The 20,137-nt window shown below is 53.8% G+C and overlaps 1 protein-coding gene across 1 annotated transcript in view; it reads left to right on the top strand.

The window, feature by feature from the left end:
* The window catches only part of LOC140410474 (CUB and sushi domain-containing protein 1-like), a 3,392,839-nt gene that overhangs the window by 322,188 nt on the left and 3,050,514 nt on the right, over positions 1–20,137 (top strand). The gene's annotated exons all lie outside the window — the stretch shown is intronic.

Genomic DNA, 20,137 nt, shown 5'->3' with positions numbered 1-20,137 from the left:
CACACTTCCAGGCAGTGCACTCCAGGCCTGAACCACTCGCTGTAAAATGTTTTTTCTCACAGCATATTTGCGTCTTTCGCAAATCACTTTAAATCTGTGCCCTCTTGTTCTCGCTCCTTTTATGAGAATGGAACCCGTTTCTTCCTATTTACTCTGTCCAGCCCCCTCATGGTTTTGAACATCTCTATCAAATCTCCTCTTAGCCTTCCCCTCTCCAAGGTGATCAGTCCCAACCTCTCCAAAATATCCTCATAATTGCATTCCCAACCTTCCTATAATGTGGCAGGCATAACTGTACACAATACTCCAGCTGAGGTCTAACTCTTGCCTCGTGTAATTTCCTTCCTCTTGTACTCTATGATCCTATTAATTAAGTCCAGGGGCGGGATTCTCTGAGCCCCTCACCGGGCCGGAGAATCGGCGAAACCGCGCCACGCCGCCCCGTCGCCGGCACGCGATTCTCCGAGAAGTGGAGAATTGGTGCCATTTGCGCCGACACGTTTGGCGCGGTGCCGGTCGCGGGCCGCTGTCCGTGGCCGGGCCGCCGATTCTCCGGCCTTGATGGACCGAACGGCCGCGCGGAAACGGCAGAGTCCCTCTGGTGCCATTCACACCTGCTCGCAGCCGGCGAGAACTCTGCGCGCAGGGTCGGGGGGCGGCCTGTGGGGGGGGGGGGGCTCCTTCACAGGGGGGGGCCTCCGATGGGGTCTGGCCCGCGATCGCGGCCCACCGAACAGCGGGCCGGCCTCTCCAGCCCCGGCCCTATTTTGTTACGCGGCCGGCCCCTGAACCCCCACGCCATGTTGTGCCGGGGCCGGCGCGTTGGGGAAATCCCCCACGCCTGAGCGGGTTGGCGCGGCGCCACTGCACATGTGCGGGTTGGCACAGCACCCAGTTGGCGCTGGGAAGGGAGGCTGAAGCGGCGTGAACCGCTCCAGCCCCGTGCTGGCCCCTTGTGGGTGCCAGAATTGGTAGTGCCCGCGCCCGACGGCGTTCACGATGGCGCGGACACTCTGCCACCATTTTGGAGAACCCCGCCCCAGGTTTTTGTTTGCTTTATTATCTCTTCACCTATCCTACTACCTTCAATGATCAATACACAAGAAGCCAGAATTGGAAGAGTGCTGATATCTCGGAAGATTGGAGGGCTGGATGAAATTACACAAATAAATAGGGGTAAAGTTACGGAGAGATTTGAAAATAAAGATGAGGATGACAAGACGAAGACCAGAAAAAATCACAATCAACTGAAATAAAAGAGGTTTATTAGTAGGCAGAAAATAAATTAGCAAACATGAATGGTGGGCGAAGAAACGTTTGCAATGTCATTTTTGAACACGGTTTTAATTGTCAGATAACATTAAAGGTGTCATTTAGAATTAGGTTATTTGTGTACCTGAGGGAAACTGATGTTTGTGGTAATGGCAGCAGGGTATGTTCGGGAGGCACCTTGATGTAGCTATCGGACATTAGTGATCAGAGTTTCTCAGAATGACTACTTGCTTCACAATGGTCACTGGAGATCTGAAAGGATGGGCAAAATCTTACCTTGCCAGTGCTATGCAGACAACAAATTCAAAGTGGAAAAATTAACGAGAATCCTAACAGGATCAATAAACAACGATTTCCTCCATAACTGAGACATTGATCTAAGGTTTTAAAGAGGAGGAGCAGTGAGGGAACAAATATGCCACTCTGGGAGCTTTGATCCAAATATATGTAAATAACAGGTTTTGGTCAGGGAAGAAGAGACAGCGAGAGGGAGGCACAGCACAAAGCTGGATGAAAATTTACAGCATTATTCAAATTCACAAAGTCCTCATGTGATATTGCCTTGCAAATGTAAAAATAAATGACACTGCACTTCAAACCGATATTGAGCAAGAAAGTCAGGGATATCTCTGCGAACCTCATCTCATATCCGTCCTTCGTAGTGACCTCAAGACTATCTTGATTTTCATTGAGCCATTTATCAGTGATATTTTGTACTCCACTGCACGAATACTGAACTTTGAGATATTTATGCTTGGAAGTACCTTGTTAGCTGCTGGAGAGCCATTGAAGTATCATTGCTACAGCTGCTTCACAATTGATTGGCTGCCTTTGCTTTTGCAACAAAATAATATAGCACTGTCCATCGATACACGTTTAAGAGCAGCATGTCTGTTGATTTTTATGGGATGGTTACAAGTAACAAAAATAAACAGGACTTGCTTCTTTATCGAAAGGAGGAAAATATGGCCTCTGGAGGGCATGAAGGAAAAATAAATAAAAGAATTCTCTGGTGCACACAGCAGCAGAAAGAACACACTGACCTCGCCAGACTACAGTGAAGTGAACTCACGTATAAAACCTTTTCAGCCAACTCTCTGTGGTTCCTTGTGCAGCACTGGAGGGAAAAGTTATTTCTCGGAATCCAGCGCACTTTGTGCCAGTGGCAATTTTCTTTTTGCTCTGTTTCAGTATTTTCGGGGGGATTAAGATGAATTTGTAGAAAAGTAACATTTTGTGCAAATTGCAATGGTCAGTGAAATCTGGGTTTCATATGATGGTGTTGGGGACATTTTCTGATACTGGACTATGATATAAATTATAGGTGGCTCTGTAACTACATTTGTGCTCCCATATTACTTTTGAATAGTTCTGCTGAGACAAAAGGTACTCATTGGCTTAGATGCCTGTTTAGAAGAGGCAATTTGTAGAAATAGATAGTGTATACACAATGCTTATTAATGTCAGAAAGGACACAAAACGGCTGTTAGCTATTAAAGCAATACTATAGACACAAAATGGCTGAACTAGCCACTTTCCTGAACAATAAGTTACAAACTGTGTAAACTACCTCATGAGAACCTAGGGAGTATCTCAACAGCTGCTGATAACAGCTTCACAGAACAAGGAATGCAATGTATAAGCTCAAGGTCCCCCGCTGGGCAGGTAAGACAACACCCACTTTAACCATATATGTGATAACTGGGATGCTAAGAAAATTGATTGACTGCATGTAATGGATTGTGACGCGAATATAATTGATTGATTGCATGTAAATGAGAATACAACTAATTCCGCCCCTTGAATCTGTATATTAAACCAATGCGAACCTTAGCTCAAGTGAGAAAGAAGATTGCGAGACTGCGTAGTCTCCAAATCTTTCTCCCAGATCTGAAATAATAAACTGCTTCTTTACTTACTAAAACAGGCGTATGTGTGAATATTTTCACCTCTAACAATGGGAACATATTTAGAACATTGTCGGATAATGTATGTCGAAGCCATAGTAAACCTGGCAAATTATGCTTTTGATTCTAATGGTTTGCTCAGAGGAATCTACTTTTACTAATTCCTAGAATAAATTAACTGATCCTTCGTCCCATCCTTACCCTTGACTGTTGCAGCAATTGAAAGAAATTACACAGATATGGAATAATTAGAAAAATATTGCATTCACCATTTCTAAATCCTAAGACTAGGAAATTGTCAGATTTTGTTTCACAGTTAATTTTTTTCAGCGGGATTCTCTGTCAGAGGGCGGCTCGGTGGCACAGTGGTTAGCACTGCTGCATCATGGAGCCAAGGACCTGGGTTCCATCCCGGCCCTGGGTCGCTATCTGTGTGGAATTTGCACATTCTCCCCGTGTCTGCGTGGGTCTCACCCTCACAATCCAAAGTTGTGCAGGGTAGGTGGATTGGCCACGCTAAATTGCCCCTTAATTGGGAAAAAGAAATTTGGTACTCTGAATTTATTTTAAAAAAGAAATTCTCTGTCAGCGGGATCGTCTGCTTTGCCGGCAGCACACCCATGCCCGCAGGTTTCCCGTGAGGGTGGCCACAGTGGGAACCCCTTTGGCCGACTGCAGGAATGGAGAATCCTTATCTTTGCCAAAGCCGAGGATACACATCAGTGTGGTAATTGGCAGACAGAGGTTGGAAATTGATACTGGTACATGGTATGGTTTGGTTATCTGGAAACTAGTGAGCCATGTATTGGGTGAGGTATAACTCTTGGGTTTGACAACACAAGTGTCAGGAGCTGGAGGAAATAGGTTGACTAAGGGTTTGACCCTGGAGCAAATAGGTTGACCAACGGGTTGACCCTGGAGCAATTAGTTTGACGAAGGGTTTGGCCCTGGAGCAAATAGGTTGACTAAGGGTTTGACCCTGGAGCAAGTTGGGTAGCGTTCGAGGTGGAAGCTGGAGTTTGTGAATGCTTGGGGGAGGGAAAAGGTGAGGAAGTAATCCGGGAGGAAATTGAGTCCAAAACCCGTGCCTTTGTTAGGAAGGAGCACCAAAAGGGGATAGAGCACCCAATATATCTGTGAGAGCAAAACTTCTGCACTGTACATTCTACGATTCTATGATTCTAAAACACTTGTAGGCATCAGGAGCACGGGAGGAGTCAAATTCCAAAGCTCAATTACTAGAAACAAAAAAGGAAGCACAATAGATTGCTACCAGGGGAGATCAGGACACTTACAGGAGAGGTGAGACTTTATCTGCCTGATTTGGGGTTTAAGACATGGAAGAAATGATTGCATTCCAATTGATTAGGATATAAATAACATCAAAACATGTCATAACAAGACAGGCTAAGGATGAAGCAATGATTTTCAAACATTGGGAAGAGAAATTGTCTATTAAATCCTATTTGCAGGTAATGATATTGGTATAACTGCAAACACACGTTATTGTTCAAACTGGTAGAATCTATTTTTTTCCATCACGTACAAATTTGGGTCATGTCTGAACTAAGAACTGAGTGCCAAATTTTCACACATAGATCAAATAAATAGGATAGTCTGTAAAATCTTTCCAGAATTTTTCAATTGGTTAATTCTTTTACTCTATTATTGCAAAGCGAAAGCACAATTTTGAAGGAACATAATATGAAGACCTTGGGCGAGATTCTCCGACCCCCCGCCGGGTCGGAGAATCGCCGGGGGCTGGCGTGAATCCCGCCCCTGCCGGTTGCCGAATTCTCCGGCACCGGATATTCGGTGGGGGCGGGAATCGCGCCGTGCTGGTTGACGGGCTCCCCCCCGCGATTCTCCGGCCCGGATGGGCCGAATTCCCGCAGCTAAAATGCCTGTCCCGCCTGCGTAGATTAAACCACCTACCTTACCGGCGGGACAAGGCGGCGCGGGCGGGCTCCGGGGTCCTTGGGGGGGCACAGGGCGATCTGGCCCCGGGGGGTGCCCCCACGGTGGCCTGGCTCGCGATCGGGGCCCACCGATCCGCAGGTGGGCCTGTGCCGTGGGGGCACTCTTTTCCTTCCACCTTCACCCCGGTCTCCACCATGGCGGAGGCGGAAGAGACTCCCTCCACTGCGCATGCGCGGGAATGCCGTGAGCGACCGCTGACGCTCCCGCGCATGCGGCGTCCGGAGATGTCATTTCCGCGCCAGCTGGCGGGGCACCAAAGGCCTTTTCCGCCAGCTGACGGGGCGGAAATTCGTCCGGCGCGGGCCTAGCCCCTTAAGGTTGGGGCTCGGCCCCCAAAGATGCGGAGCATTCCGCACCTTTGGGGCGGCGCGATGCCCGACTGATTTGCGCCGTTTTGGGCGCCAGTCGGCGGACATTGCACCGATACCGCAGAATTTCACCCCATATGTCAGCCACGGTGTCCCTACCTGCAATGACTCTGAGTTTGCTGTGTTATTTTTAAAAAATTCATGCTGGTATAGTGCATAAAGCGCAGAAACAACATGAACACACTGCTCTGTGATGGTGGGGGTTTGAAAATCGATAAAAACAAATCAGCAAACTCAGTTTGACAAAGGAGAAATAAATATTGTTGTGTTCCTGGTGGAATGGCCTATGAGACCTATAAAGATAGAAAGTTTGGACATCCCAGGATTAGGGAATCCGTAACACTTGTAAATTGTGGCACAGCCAAAAATAATGTCATGACGAAAGCTGATTATGCTTCTTCGGAAACTTAGAACAGAAAAAATTCATGAGACTGCTGTTTAATAGCCTTAATAAAAGTACTAGTTTTGCAAATAACAATAATAACAATTTGCGATGTGACAAAAAGCACAGGAGATATTCAGAAGGGTGACCAAAAACGTGATTAAAGAAATAACGTTTGCGAGTCTTGGAGAAGACTACAAGTGCAGGAGAAGAGATTGATGGATAAAGGTTTTTTTTTGCATGGGCCATGGGTTTAATTAAGCACCAAGTAAAGGTGTTTTAAATTTGCTATCCTTTATCTTAAAACAATGACCTCTCATTCTCTATTGCCCCATAAGAAGAAACATCTGCTCTATATCTACTTTGTCAATGCTTTCTATCATCTTATGTACCTCAATTAGTCTATAGTACCTTCTATCCCTGCATCCATTAATATAACTAATGTGAGCTAATGCAATACATTTATTCAAGAAAGGTGAAAAACAGAAAGCAGGCAACTACAGGCCAGTTAACCTAACATCTGCCACAGGGAAAGTGTTAGAATCCATTATTAAGGATCCATTTAAGGTGGATAGAGGAACACTGGTAGATGTGGTGCACTTGGATTTCCAAGAGGCATTTGATAAGGTGGCATATCAGCGGTTACTACACAAGATAGTACATGGTGTAGAGACCAATACATTAGCATGGATAAAGGATTGGTTAGTTATCAGGAAGCACAGAGTAAGGATACTTCATTGCTTCAATTGCTTCCCAGCTCCAGGGTCCCAGGTTCGATTCCCGGCTGGGTCACTATCTGTGCGGAGTCTATACATTCTCCCCGTGTGTGCGTGGATTTCGTCCGGGTGCTCCGGTTTCCTGCCACAGTCAAAAGATGTGCAGGTTAGGTGGATTGGCCATGCTAAATTGCCCTTAGTGTCCAAAATTGCCCTTAGTGTTGGTTGAGTGGGGTTACTGTGATATGGGGATAGGGTGGTGTGGGCTTGGTAGGATGCTCTTTCCAAGAGCCAGTGCAGATGGGCCGAATGGCCTCCTTCTGCACTGTAAATTCTATGATAAATGAATGTTTTTTGAATTAGCAAGCTGTAACAGTGCTGGGTCCTCAACTATTTACAAACTACATCAATGACTTGGATGAATGCAGCAAATGTATTTCAGCCATATTTGGTGATGACACCAAAATAGTTGGGAAAGTAAGTTGTTAGGAGGAGGTAGAGCGTCTACAAAGGGATATAGATCGGTTAAATTAATGGACAAAAATTTGGCCGATGGAGTATAATGTAGATAAATGTGAAGTTGCCCATTTTAGCAGGAAGAAAGCACTATATTATTTGAATAAGTTTGCAGAACTTGGTGGTACAGAGGGATCTAGGCGTCCTGGTACATGAATCACAATAGTTAGCATTAGGTGATTAGGAAGGCAAACAGAAGGCTGACATTTATTGCAGGAGGAATGGAATATAAAGGGGACGTTTACTGCAGTTGTACAGGGCCTTAGTGAGAGCACCTCTGGAAGACTGTACAGTTTTTATCTCCTTATCTGAAAAAAAAGTAAATTTGCTTTAGAAGTAGAGAAGGTTCACTTAACTCATTCCTGGGATGAGTGGTTTATCTTATGAAGAAAGGTTGAACAGGTTGGATCTATGGCCATTGGAGTTTAGAAGAATGAGAGCTGATCTTATTGAATCCTCTAAGATCTTGAAGGGACTGGACAGGGTGGATACAGGGTAGATGTTTCCACTTGTGGGAGAGACTAGAACTTATGGAAATAGGTTAAGAATGAGCAGTCACCCTTTTAAAACAGAGTGAGGAGATTTTGTTTTCTCTCAGGCGGTCAGGAGAGTGTGGAATTATTTTCCACAGAAGGTAATGGAGGCTGGATCTTTAAATTTATTCAAGGCTGAGTTTGATAGATTTTTGTCGGACTAAGTGTTAAAGGATGCGAGGGAAAGGAGAGCTGAGGCTGTAACCAGGTCAGCCATGATCTTATCGAATAATGGAGCAGGTTTGAAGGGTCGAATGGCCTACTCCTGTTCCTAAGTTCATTTGAGTCCTTCCCCCATTTAAGGTATTTCTGTTTATTACCATGTCTGCTTGGATGACTAATAGCCATTTTGATTGCTTTTGGTGGGATTCTCGGTTAGTTCTGCTGGATTTTAAGAAGCAGACAACAATGTGGTTTCCCCTTCATATGATTTCCACAAGGTCAAAGTCCCTTTTATGAAACAAAGAGTTATATCTGTTTATTCCAAACAACTTGGGCGTCATTCTCCGACCCCCCGCCGGGTCGGAGAATGGCCGTTGGCCGCCGTGAATCCCGCCCCCGCCGAAGTCTCCGAAGGGAGAAACGTCGGCGGGGCGTTAATGGCGCCGCTGCCGCGGAGAATGTCACGGGTCTGCGCAAGGCAGCCGATTTTCGGCCTGCCGATATTCTCCCTTCCGGATGGGCCGAAGTCCCGTCGACGTGATGACCGTTCACGTCGACGTGAATCAAACCTCCTATTCATCGGCGTGACCCGGTGCTCCAGGCTCACGCCGACCAGCGAGGAGGTGAGTGACGGCCTGGGGGGTTGGCACTGGGCAGGAAATGGCGTGGCCGCAGACTGATTGCCTGAGGAGAGGTGTGTCTCGGCTTGTGTGTGTGTGCGGTGGGGGGGGGGGGGGGGGGAGTGGTTAGAGTAGGCTGGGCTCCGGGGGAGTGCCGGGAGGGGGTCCGTGCCGGGGTGGAGGTTGGGGGTTGTGGAGGGGGTCCGTGCCGGGGTGGAGGTTGGGGGGGGGGTCCGTGCCGGGGTGGAGGTTGGGGGGGGGTCCGTGCTGGGGTGGAGGTTGGGTGTTGGGGAGGGGGTCCGTGCCGGGGTGGAGGTTGGGGGGGGTCCGTGCTGGGGTGGAGGTTGGGGGGGTCCGTGCTGGGGTGGAGGTTAGGGGTTGTGGAGGGGGTCCGTGCCGGGGTGGAGGTTGGGGGGGGGTCCGTGCTGGGGTGGAGGTTGGGGGTTGTGGAGGGGGTCCTTGCCGGGGTGGAGGTTGGGGGGGTTCCGTGCTGGGGTGGAGGTTGGGGGTTGGGGAGGGGGTCCGTGCCGGGGTGGAGGTTGGGGGGGGGGTCCGTGCCGGGGTGGAGGTTGGGGGGGGTTCGTGCTGGGGTGGAGGTTGGGTGTTGGGGAGGGGGTCCGTGCCGGGGTGGAGGTTTGGGGGGGGTCCGTGCTGGGGTGGAGGTTGGGGGGGTCCGTGCTGGGGTGGAGGTTGGGGGTTGTGGAGGGGGTCCGCGCCGGGGTGGAGGTTGGGGGGGGGTCCGTGCTGGGGTGGAGGTTGGGGGTTGTGGAGGGGGTCCGTGCCGGGGTGGAGGTTGGGGGGGGGTCCGTGCTGGGGTAGAGGTTGGGGGTTGGGGAGGGGGTCCGTGCCGGTGTGGAGGTTGGGGAGGGGGTCCGTGCCGGGGTGGAGGTTGGGGAGGGGGTCCGTGCCGGGGTGGAGGTTGGGGGGGGGGTCCGTGCCGGGGTGGAGGTTGGGGAGGGGGTCCGTGCCGGGGTGGAGGTTGGGGGGGGTCCGTGCTGGGGTGGAGGTTGGGTGTTTGGGAGGGGGTCCGTGCCGGGGTGGAGATTGGGGGGGGTCCGTGCTGGGGTGGAGGTTGGGGGGGTCCGTGCTGGGGTGGAGGTTGGGGGTTGTGGAGGGGGTCCGTGCCGGGGTGGAGGTTGGGGGGGGTCCGTGCTGGGGTGGAGGTTGGGGGTTGTGGAGGGGGTCCGTGCCGGGGTGGAGGTTGGGGGGGGTCCGTGCTGGGGTGGAGGTTGGGGGTTGGGGAGGGGGTCCGTGCCGGTGTGGAGGTTGGGGAGGGGGTCCGTGCCGGGGTGGAGGTTGGGGAGGGGGTCCGTGCCGGGGTGGAGGTTGGGGGTGGGGTCCGTGCCGGGGTGGAGGTTGGGGAGGGGGTCCGTGCCGGGGTGGAGGTTGGGGGGGGGTCCGTGCTGGGGTGGAGGTTGGGGGTTGGGGAGGGGGTCCGTGCCGGGGTGGAGGTTGGGGGGGTCCGTGCTGGGGTGGAGGTTGGGGGTTGTGGAGGGGGTCCGTGCCGGGGTGGAGGTTGGGGGGGGTCCGTGCTGGGGTGGAGGTTGGGTGCTGGGGAGGGGGTCCGTGCCGGGGTGGAGGTTGGGGGGGGGTCCGTGCTGGGGTGGAGGTTGGGGGGGTCCGTGCTGGGGTGGAGGTTGGGGGTTGTGGAGGGGGTCCGTGCCGGGGTGGAGGTTGGGGAGGGGGTCCGTGCCGGGGTGGAGGTTGGGGAGGGGGTCCGTGCCGGGGTGGAGGTTGGGGGCGGGGTCCGTGCCGGGGTGGAGGTTGGGGAGGGGGTCCGTGCCGGGGTGGAGGTTGGGGGGGGTCCGTGCTGGGGTGGAGGTTGGGGAGGGGGTCCGTGCCGGGGTGGAGGTTGGGGGGAGTCCGTGCTGGGGTGGAGGTTGGGGGTTGGGGAGGGGGCCGTGCCGGGGTGGAGGTTGGGGGGGTCCGTGCTGGGGTGGAGGTTGGGGGTTGGGGAGGGGGTCCGTGCCGGGGTGGAGGTTGGGGAGGGGGTCCGTGCCGGGGTGGAGGTTGGGGAGGGGGTCCGTGTCGGGGTGGAGGTTGGGGGGGGGGGGGTCCGTGCTGGGGTGGAGGTTGGGGAGGGGGCCATGCCGGGGTGGGTGATGGGAGGGCAAATGAGTTGGTCCACCTGGCCAGGTGCCAGCCTGCAACAGTTGGACCCATGCGGTCCATGCCACCTGGCTGGGGGGAGGAGGGGATATGGGCAATGATGACATGTCGTCGTTCCCCTCCCCCCCACCAGGCCGTCATGTTTTCAGACCATCCAGCGATGTTGGCCGCCGTGGTGGCAGCCGCTCATGTCAATGTTGCCCTGGATGAGGAGGAGGAGGAGGAGCGTGCCAGAGAGGCGGCGCAGGCTGCCGCAGAGGGGCAGGCGGCAGCCGCCCAGGCTGGAGGGACACCTGACCGACAGGACGAGGAGGGGGAGGAGGACGTCGCGGCCCCACGGCAACGGAGGCACCCGAGGGCGCCCCGTGTGTACCGGCCCCGGCAGTCATACCAGGACCTCACGGACCGGGAATGCAGGAGGAGACTCTGGATGAGCCGGGAAACCGTGGCACACATCTGCCACCTGCTGGCACACCTGTCACCGCGTGGCACTGGCGGGGGACACCCTCTCCCCGTGTCCGTCAAGGTTACGGTGGCCCTGAACTTTTATGCAACGGGGTCATTCCAGGCACCGAGTGGGGACCTGTCCGGCATATCGCAGACATCGGTGCATCGGTGCATCCGGGCAGTGACAGATGCCCTTTATGCCATGGCGCACCGCTACATCCGCTTCCCCATGGACCGGGCCAGCCAAGATGCCCGGAACGTGGGCTTCTCTGCCATTGCCGGGTTCCCCATGGTCCAGGGCGCGATCGATGGGATGCACGTCGCCGTGCGGCCACCTGCAGATAACAGGGCCGTGTTCACTAATAGGAAGGGGACCTATTCGATGAACGTACAGGTGGTCTGCGACCACCGCATGATGATCCTGCACGTCTGCGCCCGTCACCCAGGCAGTGTACACGACTCATTCGTGTTGTCGCGGTCATCCATCCCCGGCATGTACGAGGGACGCCATCCCCGGCTGAGGGGCTGGTTGCTGGGCGACAGGGGCTACCCATTGCGATCGTGGCTGATGACGCCTATATGGAGGCCACGCAATGAGGCGGAGAACCGCTACAATGATGCCCATGTAGCGACAAGGGGAGTGATCGAAAGGTGCTTTGGCGTGCTGAAGATGCGTTTCAGGTGCCTGGACCTCTCTGGGGGCGCCCTCCAGTATCGGTCAGATAGGGTCGACCGCATCATTGTGGTGTGCTGCGTCCTGCACAACATAGCCCAGCAGAGGGGCGATGTGCCGCAGGCAGAGGAGGGCGGAGTGGAGGAGCAGCAGGAAGAGGCCCAGTCCTCCCCAGATGAGGGGGATGGGGGCAATGGTCAGGGCAGACGGGGTAGACACAGACGGGTGGCTGTCCACCGTTACCGGCTGGCCCAGCGGGCACGGGACAGACTGATAGACGCCCGCTTCACTGACTAGATGGGCGTGGGAATCGGGTAGTATGGCCACAGACCGCACACCATGACAACAGCCGACCACCCACACCCCCCACCCATCCACCCACCCAGCACCATCACAGGAGTCCACCCCCAATTGCCGATCCACCGGCGGCACAACGGGCCGGGCTCACCCAGTTGCGGGTGGACGCGTGTCTATCGCAGGCCATGGAGAATGATGACAACCCGCCTCCGATGAGCTCCTGGCTCTACATCGTTGGGCTATGTCTGACCCATGGCCACAGTACCACCATCCACCCGGACCATCCCTGCATGCGGCTGTGACACTGCAGCGCACGGTCCCGTCCTCTGCCCGGGGGATGTTGATGGCGGCCCAGGGGGAAGGGGGCAGACTCACCTGGGGCTGAGGTAAGACCACCCCTCACACACACACTTGCGCTCAACGTACATGACACCCCCGCACACTTTGGACAGAGCACAAAGGCAGCTTCGGTAGGTGTAACATTGACTTTAATAACCAAAGGAGTTCATGCACGTGCCCTAGCGCCTAAAACTCATCTGTGCCCTGCACCCGTGCCAACTTACTCAGTGTCTAATTGTTTGGCCTTACGGGCCCTTTGACTACGTCTACGTGGTTCCCCAGACGGTACAGCAGAACTGGAGGTGGACTCCTGTGATTCCTGCCATCTGACACTGGATCGCTTTGGCGGCCGTTTCCTGGGGCGTCCTGGCCTAGATGGGCCAGGCTGCGGCCCGGGCGACTGGGATGGCGAGCTGCCAGCCTGTCCTGCCCGTTGCCCACCCGATGCACCTGGGATGGAAGGGGGGGAGTCCGAGGTGTCGCGGTGTACCGGGACCTCCCCTACAGAGGGAGCCGGGACGGACCACACCACCTCCTCCTCCCTCGGGGTGCCCGATGGCCCCCAGGCCTCTACATGGGTGGGGGATGCGAACGGACTGGCCATCCGACGCGCCCCCGACATCTGGCGCTGCCAGTCCTGGAGGCCCGTGCTGGTATCGACAGGGGTCTGCAGGTTTGCAGCCATGGAGCCCAGGGGGTTGTCGAACCCTGTCTGCGACAGTGCGACGCCAGCTCGCACATGGCCACTGGCGCCGATGCCCTCAGCGATGGCCTGCTGAGACTGGGCCATGGCCTGCAGAGACTGGGCCATGGCCTGCAGAGACTGGGCTATGGCCTGCTGAGACTGGGCCATGGCCTGCTGAGACTGGGCCATGGCCTGTTGAGACTGGGCCATGGCCTGCTGAGACTGGGCTATGGCGTTGAGCGCCTCTGCCATCTGGCGCTGGCACTGGCTCATGGCCTCCTGTGAGAGGGCAGCCATTTCCTGGGCCACAGACGCCGCCTGCACGGAAGGCCCCAGGCCTCGCAAACCGTTCCCCATGTCTGACACCGTCGCACCCATTGCCTCCACCGCGGACGCCACCCGTGCGGTGTCAGCCTGGGTGGCACGCATGACCTGGACCACTCCCAGCTCCTGGACGCGGGTGGACTCCTCCACCTGCGACCGCAGCCGCCGCAAGCCACCCGTCACCCTATTCGCTCGTCTCCGTGTCGGTGGTTGCATCGGATCTATGTGTGGGTGTGGTAACTGCAGGAACCCGGGATCCATCTGGGCGGCAGATGTTCGCTTGGCCTGGGCTGCCCTCCGACCGCCCGGTCCCTCTGCTGCTCCTACCTCCACCTGCTGTACCGGGACGGCTGTGTTGTGCGCACCAGTGAGTGTACCAGACGCCTCATCACTAAAGTGCCCAACCGTGGTGAGTGTTTCTGCGATGGTGGAGGGTGTTGGTGACAGCAGTGGCGTTGTGTCGTGCTCTTCGTCCCACTCTGAGTCCATGGCACTTTGGGGTGGGGGTTCGTCTCCACCCATCCACTCTGAGTCACTGTCCGGTATTTCGTCTTCCCGGGTAGGGGTGTCCTGGGTAGTGCTGTCCCGGGTAGTGCTGTCCCGGGTAGTGCTGTCCCGGGTAGTGCTGTCCCGGTTAGTGGTGTCCCGGGTAGGGGTGTCCTGGGTAGTGGTGTCCCGGGTAGGGGTGTCCTGGATAGTGGTGTCCTGGGTAGTGGTGTCCTGGCTCGGATGTGACGGGGGCCTGTGGCTGCCCCCCTCATCGCTGGGTGGTCGCTCCCGCACGTGACGGGGGTGTCGTCTCCCTGTTGCTCCAGGTCTCTCCGTCTCCCGTGGTGTGCGAGAGGCATCCTGCGGGCGTCGCATGCTGGAGGGTTGGGTCTCTCCGTCTCCCGTGGTCTCCGAGGGGCATCCTGCGGGCGTCGCATGCTGGAGGGTGCGGGTCTCTCCGTCTCCCGTGGTCTCCGAGGGGCATCCTGCGGGCGGTCTGCATCTGCGGGGATGGGTGCCTGGACGTTTGGTCCTGCGATACACAATGAAGCATGCATGGTTAGACATCAGGCAGTGATCAGGTGATACGGGAGAGGGGGATATAGGGGAGGGGGGATATGGGGACGGGCTGTTGGTGGCTCACTTGCTCGTGGGGCCCCGACCTCTGCATCAGCAACCTCCCGGTCCTCAGGTCCGCCAGCCAGTTCCAGGGCCCTTTCCTCGTGTACGGTCAGTGGCCTCTCATCAGCGGGCCCTCCTCCAGTCCTCACATGCTCCCTGGTGTTGTGTGCGCGCTTCTCCTGTGGGGGGGGGGGGGGGTGGTGGCAGGGGTAAAAGGCAACAGTGTTAGGCAGGTATATGAATGCACGCCATCGGTTGCGCTTGCATTGCAGAGGTTAAGGTTAGGGCTGGATTCACTTGGGGATATGGGGGAGGGGGGGGGTATGGGGGAGGGGGGATATGGGGGATATGGGGGAGGGGGGATATGTGGGATATGGGGGAGGGGGATATGGGGGAGGGGGGATATGGGGGAGGGGGGATATGGGGGAGGGGGGAATATGGGGGATATGGGGGAGGGGGGATATGGGGAGGGGGGATATGGGGGAGGGGGGAATATGGGGGATATGGGGAGGGGGATATGGGGGATATGGGGGAGGGGGGATATGGGGGATATGGGGGAGGGGGGATATGGGGGATATGGGGAGGGGGATATGGGGGAGGGGGGATATGGGGGATATGGGGGAGGGGGGATATGGGGGAGGGGGGATATGGGGGAGGGGGGAATATGGGGGATATGGGGGAGGGGGGATATGGGGGATATGGGGGTGGGGGGATATGGGGGAGGGGGGAGTATGGGGGATATGGGGGAGGGGGGATATGGGGGATATGGGGGATATGGGGGAGGGGGGGATATGGGGGAGGGGGGATATGGGGGATATGGGGTAGGGGGGGATATGGGGGAGGGGGGGATTTGGGGGAGAGGGGATATGGGGGATATGGGGGAGGCTCACCCTGCCTGCTCTGACGAGGTCGTTCACCTTCTTGTGGCACTGGGTGCCTGTCCGTGGTGTTAGGGCCACAGCGGTGACGGCCTCTGCCACCTCCCTCCACAGACGCCGGCTGTGGCGTGGGGCAACTCTGCGGCCGTGCCCGGGATACAGGGCGTCCCTCCTCTGCTCCACCGCATCCAGGAGCGCCTCCACATCGCGTGACTCGAACCTCGGGGCTGAGCGACGGCCAGCCATCAAGTCGGGTGTTGCGGTCGGCTGTTCCGTTCGGGTGGGGGGGAGCTGCGCGGCCTTATTTCGGGCCGCAGACTATCGGCCCATTTTTATGACGTGACGCAAGTGGGATTTGCGCCGTTTTTTGCGCCGATCAGCGGAGTTTCCGCCGATAACGGAGAATTTCGCCCCTTGTGTTGTTATTTGACACACTGAGGCCGGGATTCTCCCTTCTGGGGACTAAGTCCCCACGCCGGAGGGAGAACCGGCGCCAACCACTCCGGCGTCAACAGCCTCCGAAAGTGTGGAATTCTCCGCACTTTCGGGGGCTAGGTGGATGCTGGAGGGTTTGACGCCGCTCCAGCCGGCGCCGAAGGCACGAGTTTGCACATGCGCCAAAGGGCCAGCATGATCTCGCGCATGCGTGGAACCGCCGCGTGGTTCCGCGCATGTGCAGATTGGCCGGCGTATTTTGGCGCATGCGCGGGGGGGGGGTTCTCTTCTCCGTGCTGGCCATGGTGGAACCCTACAGAGGCCGGCACGGAAGAAAGGAGTGCCCCCACGGATCAAGCCCGCCCACAGATCGGTGGGCCCCGATCGCGGGCCAAGCCACTGTGCACACCCCCCCCCCCCCCCCCCCCCCCCGGGGTCGGATCCCTCCGCACCCCCCCGAGGACCGCCCCCGCCGGCTTACCTGCCAGGTCCCGCCGGTACATGAGTTGAGTGATTTACGCTGGCGGAACTGGCCAAAAACGGATGGCCGCTTGGCCGATCGGGGCCTGGAGAATCGCCGGGGGGGCCGCTGCGAGTTGAGAGTTTCAGATAGTCAGTACTTTTGTGTTTGAATGATCCATTCAATTTGCAATTAACTTTTTGAATTAGCTTCAGAACAGGTCCCTGATACAACATTGGTGTGGAAGATTCCTTTTGTTCTCTCTTTAAACAAGGGAAAGTTTTCAATATACAAAAGAAGTCAGATGCCCCTTGGGTAGCCATCCTTTCCAGCCATTAAAAATACAAATTGCTGACTGAAAGTTTAAAATAAACTGGAACGTGGCATCATGTTAATGACTCCCATGCTACAAAGGTGGCATCAAGGAAAGAGGGAGATATTGGCCCAGAAATTATTGGAAAATGGTGGTTAGTTCATGGTACCCACTATTATTAGTTCACAAAACATTGAACCGTTCTCAAAATCATCGCAAATCATGAAATTGTTGCATTTTTCTGCATTAATGTGAATGGTCTCATTGTGGTGATTCATGCTATAACGACTTTTTTATTGGAATCATTTATGGTTTTGACATGACATTCAACCTTGGAGGGCCAGAAAATAGACAAAAAAATGTTGAGTCACACTATAGCAGTTAGTAAATTATTCGTAAAGTTTATTTTTTGTAAGAGGTTTTTATCTAGCTTGGCAGTATTTTTGTGTCCGTCTTGCCAATCGCAATCCTGTTAGTGTCGGACGGGCAATGGTTATCATGATGCAAAGCTGTATCAACATTTAGAAATGTTAATCAGGTAGATTTATTTGAAAGTTAACATTTTGGGACACAGTGTGTGAGTAATTTGAGACATGACGTGGTAAGGGTAGCAGGCTTGAGAAGAAAATGCTGAATTTGTGCCAATGTTCCCAACACATTCCACCATTGTGTTTTCTTCACCTAATGACTGCTCTAAATTAATAGGCAGAGTTTGATCAACGTAGGAGCAGGAGGGGGTGGGGGGAAGCACATGGCGCAGTGGTTAGCACTGCTGCCTCATGCCACTGAGGACCGGGGTTCGATCTCGGCTCCGGGTCACTGTCCATTTGGAGTTTGCACATTCTCCCCGTGTTTGCGTGAGTCTCATCCCCACAACCCAAAGATGTGCAGGGTAGGTGGATTGCCCACGCTAAATTGCCTTTTAATTGGGAAAAAAAAATTGGGTACTCTAAATTAAAAAAAAAGAAGGGGCAGGAGTAGGTCATTCAGCCCATCGAATCTGCTCCACTGTTCAGTACGATCATGACTGATCATCCACTCCAATGCCTTTTTCCCATGCAATCCCCTATCCCTTTATGTCATTGATATTTAGAAATATGCCAATCTCTGCTTTCAGCATACTCAATGACTGAGCTTTCACAGCTCTCTGAGGTAGTGAATACCTAAAATTCACAACTCACTGAGTGAACAAAATTCTCCTAATTTTGGTTTTAAGTGCTTCCCTCTTATTTTGAAGTTGTGTCTCCTGATTCTAGATTCCCCAACCAGGGTAAGCATCTTACCTGCACCTGTTCTGTCTGTTCCTTTAAGTATTTTGTTGGGTTTAATCAGATCACCTCTCATTATTTGAAACGTAGAGAATACAGGCACAGTTTCCCCAATTTCTCCTCACAGGACTGTCCTTCCATTGAGGGAACTGGTCTGTTGAACCTTTCTTGCACTCCCTCTAAGGCAAAAATATCTTTTTGAAGATAAGGGCACCAAAATTATACAGTACTCCTGGTGCGGTCTAACCAAAGTTCCATACAATTGAAGCAAGACTTCGCTAATCGTGTACCGAAATCCTCTTGTGATAAAGGCTAACAGTCCATGAGCCTTTCTAACTGTTTGCTGCACCTGCGTGTTAGTTTTCTGTGACTTACTGATGAGGGTATCTGGGTCCCTTTGTACATCTATACTGTCTAATCACTCATCTTTAAGAAATACCTTGCACATCTGTTCCTCAGACAAAAGTAGATAACCCATATTTTTCCACATATATTCAATTTGCCATGTTCTTGACCACTCACTAAGTCTGTCAAAATCCCCTTGAAGCCACTTTACATCTTCCTCACAACACACATTCCCACCTACCGTTCTGTCATCAACTTGGAAATATTATATTTGGTCCCCACATCCAAATAATTGATATACATTGTGAACCATGAGGGTCCAAGTACTGATCCTTACCTTGCCCCACTAGACACAGTTGAGGGCAGCACGGTAGCATTGTTAGGGCAGCACGGTAGCATTGTGGATAGCACAATTGCTTCACAGCTCCAGGGTCCCAGGTTCAATTCTGACTTGGGTCACTGTCTGTGCGGAGTCTGCACATCCTCCCCGTGTGTGCGTGGGTTTCCTCCGGGTGCTCCGGTTTCCTCCCACAGTCCAAAGATGTGCAGGTTAGGTGGATTGGCCATGATAAATTGCCATTAGTGTCCAAAATTGCCCTTAGTGTTGGGTGGGGTTACTGGGTTATGGGGATAGGGTGGAGGTGTTGATCTTGGGTAGGGTGCTCTTTCCAAACGCCGGTGCAGACTCGAAGGGTCGAATGGCCTCTTTCTGCACTGTAAATTCTATGATCTATGATCTATGACACAGCTGCCAATGCACGAATGACACTTTTGTTCCGATTCTCTGTTTTCTGCCTATTAACCAATCCTTGATCCATTCCAAAATATTACCTCCTATTCCATGTGCTTTAATTTTACTAACCAACCTCCTGTGGGGACTTTTGATAACTCAAGTATACTACATCCACCAACTCCTGTTTATCAATTCTGTTAGCAATATCCTCGAAAAAACTCCAACAGGTTCGTCAAACATGATTTTACATTCATAGATCCATTGTGAATATGCCCAATCAGATCATTATTATCCATGCGTCCATTTACCACATCCATGAGAATAAATTCCAGCATTTTTTCCATGACTAGTATAAGGCAAACAGGTCTGTAGTGACAACGAGTCATCGGACTCGAAACATTAGCTCTTTTCTCTCCCTACAGATGCTGCCAGACCTGCTGAGATTTTCCAGCACTTTCTCTTTTGTTTCAGATTCCAGCATCCGCAGTAATTTGCTTTTATCTGTAGTTCCCTGTTTTCTCACTCTCTCCCTTCAGAAATAGTGGGCGACATTTGCTCCCTTCCAATCTCCAGGAACTGTTCCAGAATCAATAGAATTTTGGAAGATGATCACCATTGCATCCTCTATCTACAAAGCCACCTCTTTTAACACCCTAGTATTCAGCCTTCAGTTACTCACCAATCAACATATTCCTCTATACCAAAGTGTCTTGGAGACTGAAAAAAAGGCACAAAAAGAAAGCACCTCCTCCGCCCCTTCACCACACTCCCACACTCACTAGCATGTTTAGTCAACAACTCCATTATAATTGTAGCATGTGACTATCAGGATAGTTTCTGAAGTATTCTTCAGTGATGAGGAGTGGGGTTGTGAGTTTCCTGGAGTTTTGAGTTAACAGTTGAGAATATGGTGCATGCCACTGTGAGACAACCTCTGCATCAGAATGATCTACACTTCAGAAACAGGGGCTGGGATTCTTCCCTACCTGGCGGGGCGGGGGGGGGGTCCCAGCGGGATTGAGTGGTGGGAACCACTCCGGCGTCGGACTGCCCCAAAAGGTGCGGATTTCTCCACACCTTTAGGGGCTAAGCCCTCACCTTGAGGGGCTTGGCCCACGCCGGAGTGGTTGGCGTGCCGCCGGCCGCCGGGAAAGGCCTATGGCGGCACGTCAGCCGGGGCTGAAAGGACTTCACCGGCCGGCGGAAGTCCACGCATGCGCGGGAGAGTCAGCAGCTGCTGACGTCATCCCAGCACATGCGCAGGG

Source organism: Scyliorhinus torazame, chromosome 4 (genome assembly GCF_047496885.1).
Source record: "Scyliorhinus torazame isolate Kashiwa2021f chromosome 4, sScyTor2.1, whole genome shotgun sequence".
Classification (NCBI taxonomy): Eukaryota; Metazoa; Chordata; class Chondrichthyes; order Carcharhiniformes; family Scyliorhinidae; genus Scyliorhinus; species Scyliorhinus torazame.
The sequence above is the reverse complement of the archived record's forward strand: the minus strand, read 5'-3'. Positions and strand labels throughout refer to the sequence as shown.